Source organism: Raphanus sativus, chromosome 2 (genome assembly GCF_000801105.2).
Source record: "Raphanus sativus cultivar WK10039 chromosome 2, ASM80110v3, whole genome shotgun sequence".
Classification (NCBI taxonomy): domain Eukaryota; kingdom Viridiplantae; phylum Streptophyta; class Magnoliopsida; order Brassicales; family Brassicaceae; genus Raphanus; species Raphanus sativus.
The window spans coordinates 10,725,071-10,732,438 of NC_079512.1; the positions used below are offsets into that span (position 1 = coordinate 10,725,071).

Below are 7,368 nucleotides of genomic sequence, written 5' to 3' on the forward strand. Positions count from 1 at the left end.
TCTGGAACAACGTCTGCAGTTCATACGCCACCAAAAATGTAAAACAAAAAATACAAAAAGAATTTCAATAAAAGTTCTTCAACTATTACACGGATGATTGAATCCATAAGAATACTCATGTACTTATAAGTAGTCTAAATTTTACTTATAGATGTAAAGCCTTATTAAGCTTTTAATCAAATGGAGGCGTAATGAATTATAAGTGGAAGAAAACATACAAAGAGGTTTTACGAATGATGAAAGGAGTGTCTGGAATTCTCGCTACAAGTTCAATATCACAGTTAACCCACAAAAACGTCTAATACAAAAGAGCGAAAGGACACAATAACACAAACTTGAGAACATTGTATTTGTAGCAATCAAGAATGTGTTAATAATTCAAAGTATCTTTTTCTTTATAGAAAAGTATCTTTTTTTCTTTTGGTCAAATATAGGAAAGTATCATATATAATCTAAAATGCTAATAATATCTTGAATTTTTTTTTCTTTACTACTTAAATAATATATTTTCACCTAGCTTGTTTTATAATACCCAAACTGTATTTTTTTGTGATTGATTTTAATTTATTTATCAACCAAACATTCGTTATTAAAAATTGATAGATATTTTATCAAGTATACACTTTTAAGCAATTTTCTGTTTAAAGAAAAAATATAGAAAAGAACCCTTGCAAATGTTTATTAGTATATGCATTATTAAGAACTTAAGATCATCCCTAAGCTGAATTTTTAAATTCGCCACGTAGACTTAACATTTAAATTCACCTCATCATTTAGCACCAAACAAAGTGTCATATACTTTATTAAACAAAAATATTAAATTAAAAAATAGTTGAAAAAAGAAAGACATCAATTTTAACGGTACTAACACCGCCAGTTAAAATATAAATTCTAAATCTTAAATTCTAAACCATAAATCCAAACCATATGCTCTTAACCCAAATTCTAGATCCTAACCTAGATCATATACCCTAAAGTCAAACCCTATACTGTAGTTCATACGCCACCAAAAATGTAAAAACAAAAAATACAAAAAGAATTTCAATAAAAGTTCTTCAACTATTACACCGATGATTGAATCCATAAGAATACTCATGTACTTATAAGTAGTCTAAATTTTACTTATAGATGTAAAGCCTTATTAAGCTTTTAATCAAATGGAGGCGAAATGAATTATAAGTGGAAGAAAACATACAAAGAGGTTTTACGAATTATGAAAGGAGTGTCTGGAATTCTCGCTAGAAGTTCAATATCACAGTTAACCCACAAAAACGTCTAATACAAAAGAGCGAAAGGACACAATAACACAAACTTGAGAACATTGTATTTGTAGCAATCAAGAATGTGTTAATAATTCAAAGTATCTTTTTCTTTATAGAAAAGTATCTTTTTTCTTTTGGTCAAATATAGGAAAGTATCATATATAATCTAAAATGCTAATAATATCTTGAATTTTTTTTTTGCTTTACTACTTAAAATAATATATTTTCACCTAGCTTGTTTTATAATACCCAAACTGTATTTTTTTGTGATTGATTTTAATTTATTTATCAACCAAACATTCGTTATTAAAAAATTGATAGATAGTTTATCAAGTATACACTTTTAAGCAATTTTCTGTTTAAAGAAAAAATATAGAAAAGAACCCTTGCAAATGTTTATTAGTATATGCATTATTAAGAACTTAAGATCACCCCTAAGCTGAATTTTTAAATTCACCACGTAGACTGAACATTTAAATTCACCTCATCATTTAGCACCAAACAAAGTGTCACATACTTTATTAAACAAAAATATTAAATTGAAAAATAGTTGAAAAAAGAAAGACATCAATTTTAACGGTACTAACACCGCCAGTTAAAATATAAATCCTAAATCTTAAATTCTAAACCATAAATCCAAACCATATGCTTTTAACCCAAATTCTAGACCCTAACCTAGACCATATACTCTAAAGTCAAACTCTATACTTTAACCCAAACCGTTAAACCTTAAATCCTAACGATGTACCCCAAACCTAAATCCTATAAATTAAATCCAAAACCTATAAACTAAACCAAAATCCTAGAACCTAAACTCAAACCCTAAACTCTAAACCCACACCGTAAACCTTAAACCCAAAACCTATAGCCTTTAAGTTTAGGATTTGAGTTTAGGGTTTACGGTTTGAGTTTTAGGGTCTACAAATTGGGTTTAGGGTTTATAGTTTGAGTTTAAGGTTTACGGTTTGAGTTTATAGTTTAAGATTTGAGTTTAAGGTATAAGATTTGAGTTTAGGATCTATGTTTTGGATTTAAGATCTACGTTTTGGATTTAGGGTGTATGGTTTAGAGTTTGGATTTATGATTTATGGTTTAGGGTTTAGCTGGCTTCGTTTTTTTTTTTGACGCCAAACGGCTATTCTATTACTCAAACTTGAGGTGGTCTGGGTAACCAGACCGGAATAGAACAACCAAAAAAAAGCAACTTCCTATGGAAGGATCTAGCTGTCTTAGCTAAGAAATCTGACATCTGATTAAGCGCTCTTGGAACGTAAGAAATCTTGAAATCTGGGAAGCATATGAGTAGTGTCTCTATCCGCTCCAGTTCCGTAGAAAAACTTGGCCAGGCATGAGGTTCCTTAATCATCGCAATCAATTCCTTGCAGTCTGTTCCGAAGTTCTGACATGTTGAATGCTGAAGCATGTTCTCCATCGCCCATCGCAGTGCTTCCACCTCTGAGTGTAGAGCTGATTCTCTTCTGGGTAGGTTTTGTGATCCCATAAGTTGCGTCTTCCCTCCACTGTCCAACCAGACCCATCCACATCCACTAAATTGAGCAAACTCTGTCCATGATCCATCCAGTAAACAAATACTTCCCAAGCTTAGGACTTGGGGTTCCATTGCATTTCCCTCTTGTACTACTCGTGGTATCATCTCATTTGCATTAAACCAAGCTTGACACTCACTCTCAGCATATCGAACTAGTTCCAGAGGATCTCTGTCTATTCCCCTAAAGAGTGTCATTTCTAGCCTTCCAAATGTACCAAATTAGCCAAGGATAAGGATCCCTGTCTAGCTCTGGTTCAAGTGAATCATCTTTTTCCCAGAAGAGGTAGTTCATATTCGTGTCGATACTTGAAGCTGGAAAAACACCAGGATTAGTTGGAGTCGATGAATGTAACCAAACTTGTAACGCAGGTGGACACTCGAATATAACATGTGTTACTGATTCCTCCGGTTCTCCACATCTCGGACAGTAATTGTCACATCTCATATTTCGCCTTACTAAATTTCTCGTTACTGCCACATGACTAGTTAACAATTGCCATATAAGATGACAAATTTTCTTTGGCGCATTTATCTTCCAAGCAAAGGCTTGGAGCTTTACAATACTTGGCTCTAACATTTGCTTTTCGTCTGCATCCTTCAGTAAGTTTTGAGCAACCCAGTATCCAGACTTGACCGTGTATTGTCCATGTCTTGTGAAATTCTAGCAAAACGTGTCAGGTTTATGAGTTGTGCTTATGGCTAGACTCCTTATGCGGGGTATGTCATCAGGGCTGACATACTGTTCCAACAGATTAACATCCCATTCCTTCAACTCTTGATTAATGAGATCACTTACTCTCATATTTGGATGCATAACTGGCGCTATAGGTATAGCTGGCCTAGCAGGATTCAATGAAATCCAGGGGTCTTCCATACCTTAACCTCATAACCAGAGTGTATTTTCTGCCTTATCCCCAGCAACAAAATCTCCCTCGCAGCAGCAATACTAGTCCAAACATAAGAAGGGCTGCTTACAGAATTTACTGGCAAGGACGAGCTTAGTCTGTAATATCTTCCTCTTAAGACACGGGCGACAAGCGAATCCGGGTTATGATCTGAGACATGTTTTGATATATTCATTAACCATTATTCTTTGTCTATGACATAATCAAAAAAGAAAACAAACTCTATTTATGTAAGATAAATAAATATAATTTGGATATTATTAGCTCACATATATCTATATATATAAAGGAGAACATAATCCCTTCTCATCAAGCCATCTCATCAGTGAAGAAAGGAAAAACTGACATGTGGCATCTTGAAATTGATTCACTTCTCAATCATTCGATGGTTTTATTGGGCTTCTATTATTTTAATGGAGGGAAGCTGCATTGTCCGACTTACTCTGAACATGCAACATCTGATAATGATATCCACACAACTTGTCTCATTACACTCTCTACGGAATTATCCTCACCATTATTGTCTCTACTTATATTTTTTTCCCATCTTGTGACTGAGAAATAAAGTCAAATCGGTGCTCATGGAAAGGTCTTGCAGATTAATGCATGGAGGATCTATTTCCCCTTTGTATAAATGGCTTACAACAGTTAGAACACATGAGGTTATAATTCAAGTAAACACGAAGATAATCAATACGGTATTCTTCAAATGCAGCATACATCCCAAATTTCAAAAGGTTCCATAATAAATTGTATTATGAGTTACATCAGAAGCAGAGGTGTGAATAAAACCATCAAGAACTTTAAAGCAACACATATACATGCATGGATGCTAACACAGAGAGGGGGGGGGGGGATTTATGCTTACCATAAATGTCAAGAATGATGACAAACTGCATAAATTTATCAAACATCAGTCATATAACTTTCATAACATCTACAAAAGAAACCTGACACTATCTCTGTTTAAGTACTGGTAATGTGCAAAAGAAGGATTTATATACCAACTGATAGCAGTTTGCAAACGTCTGGATAATATATTCAAAAGTTTCAGTAGGCATTTTGGTCAGGCCACTGAGCTCAGACTCACTCAGGTGGAAGATATCGAATTATACTTCCTCTGAAGAATGTTCATCATTGATGTAAATATAAAGCATCTCTAAGATAAAAATAAGGAATTGAAAAAAAAACTGGCACCATCTTGCTCTAGATATTGATTTCTTTGTTAGAAACCAGGCATGGAGATTGCCACGTTTTTTACACGCTATTTGTCTATACTCTCTTAAAGCTTCCTCTCCTTCACCTTCTGAACTTCCAAACCCTTGTCCCCGAGTGTCCTGGTTCTCGATGATGTATTAAGTTAGCAGTTTAAAATAAGACAAATATTCAAGTAGAAAAAAGGGGAATATTGAGAGGAGAGAGAGAGAGAGAGAAGAGAGGGAGAAGAGAGGAGAGAGAGAGAGAAGAGAGAGAGAGAGAGAGAGAGAGAGAGAGAGAGAGAGAGAGAGAGAGAGAGAAGAGAGGAGAGAGAGAGGAAGAGAGAGAGAGAGAGAGAGAGAGAGAGAGGAGAGAGAGAGAGAGAGAGAGAGAGAGAGAGAGAGAGAGAGAGAGAGAGAGAGAGAGAGAGAGAGAGAGAGGAGAGAGAGGAGAGAGAGAGAGAGAGAGAGAGAGAGAGAGAGAGAAGAGAGAGAGAGAGGAGAGAGAGAGAGAGAGGAGAGAGAGAGAGAGAGAGAGAGGGAGGAGGGAGGGTGAATTGAATTAACAGCCAGACAACTATAAACATACTCTTTGAGAAAAATTCTGAAACCTTCGGAATTAGTTGAGTAGTTCTTCTCTCTTTAGTTCATTATCATATGATTTCCTTTCTTCACTGATGAGGTTGCTTCATGAGAAGGGAGTATGTTCTCATTTATATGTATAAATGTGAGCTAACAATAACAAATTCAATTTATCTTACATATATCGAGTTTGTTTTCTTTTCTGATTATGTCATAGACAAGGAATAATGGTTAAAGAATATATTAAAACATGAAGCATATATTTAATACAAAACCAATCACTGCATTCGATTACATAAGTCTCTTATATATCAAGTTAATTAAAGCCTTCATGAACCTATAATCAGGGTAGAACCATCAAATTTTAGTACGGAACACTCAATGTAAATCATATTTTGTATTATGCACATACTATATGCTTTTGAGTTGATCTACTCTCATGCGTTTCATCTTCTGCTCAATCAGAAATTCCAACTGTGCATTGTGATTTTGGTTTGAAAAATAATACTTTACGATGTATGATCTTTGTTAATTGTTTGTCATAAGGATTATATCATATGTGTGGGCTGTGTCTTAATAAAAAACGAAAAATATCCTTTCCCGCTTCAAACGGATCAAAACTAGGTGACATTTACCATCGATGCTATTGAACAATGTGCCGTTGAAAGAAATTAAAACGACTCGGTGTTCTCTTTTATTGATGGGCTGGGCTGAGGATACTTTCATGGATGATTCGAATCTTGGTTCTTCCAGCAAACCTGCGTTCTCTTCCTTCTCTCAATCCAGCAGAAGGTAATGAGTCAACGTTTTTTAGTGAGGTTTGGTGTCTGGATTCGATTATTAGTTTTTTTTTTATGGATGTAGCGGCGGGAGAGGAAGAGGAAACGAGAGAGATAATGATCGTCGAGGAGGAAAAGATAAAATTGATGCGCTTGGAAGACTCTTGTAAGTGAGATTTCGAGATGTCGTTAAAGTATGGATTTTTAAGGTCAAAAATTGAAATCTTTTTTTTTTAGATTTTATTAGGAGGCGAGTCTTGCGACACATGGCTACTGAGCTGAGATTGAACATGAGAGGTGATGGTTTTGTTAAAGTTGAAGACTTGCTTCAGCTTAATCTCAAAACATCTGCAAACATTCAGTTGAAGTCTGATAACATAAATGAGATTAGAGAGGTCAGTAAGTTTCCACTAGTCTTCTTCAATTGTATCTCTTGTTTTGTTCTACGAGCATTTAAGATTTCTTCTGGTGTTTGTTAAACTTTACAGGCAGTGAGAAGGGACAATAAGCAACGTTTTAGCCTCGTTGAAGAGAATGGTGAGCTCTTGATTTGCGCTAACCAAGGCCACTCCATCACGGTAAACAAACAAAAACTCTTTATTTGCAGTTGATCTAGTTTTGATCATTCTGCTGTAAGATTGCTAAGTGCTTATGTCTTTCTGTGCAGACAGTTGAATCTGAAAAGTTACTTAAACCAATAATGTCACCGGAAGAAGCTCCAGGTAAAAGCAGTTCTAAGACATTTGTTTTGTTCACTTGTGTTCTGTATCGCGTTGTTTCATATGTTAATTAGATTTTTTGTGATGGCAGTGTGTGTGCATGGAACTTAAAGGAGAATTTGGAATCCATCTTAGCATCTGGCTTAAAGCATATGAATAGACTCCATGTTCACTTTTCTTGTGGCTTGCCAACAGATGGTGAAGTGATAAGTGGTAAGGTTTTGATCTTTTTGTTGTTCCTGAAGAATTGCATGTGCACACTTATCTCATTCCAGTTTGATATGATTGTTGGCAAGGCATGAGAAGAGATGTTAATGTCTTGATCTTTCTCGACATCAAGAAAGCTCTTGATTCTTCTTCGGTGAAAACAACTTGA

The 7,368-nt window shown here is 35.0% G+C and overlaps 1 pseudogene; it reads left to right on the forward strand.

Moving 5' to 3' along the window:
* The first annotated feature begins 6,131 nt into the window (after positions 1-6,131).
* LOC108841293 (uncharacterized) lies at positions 6,132-7,368 on the forward strand (annotated as a pseudogene).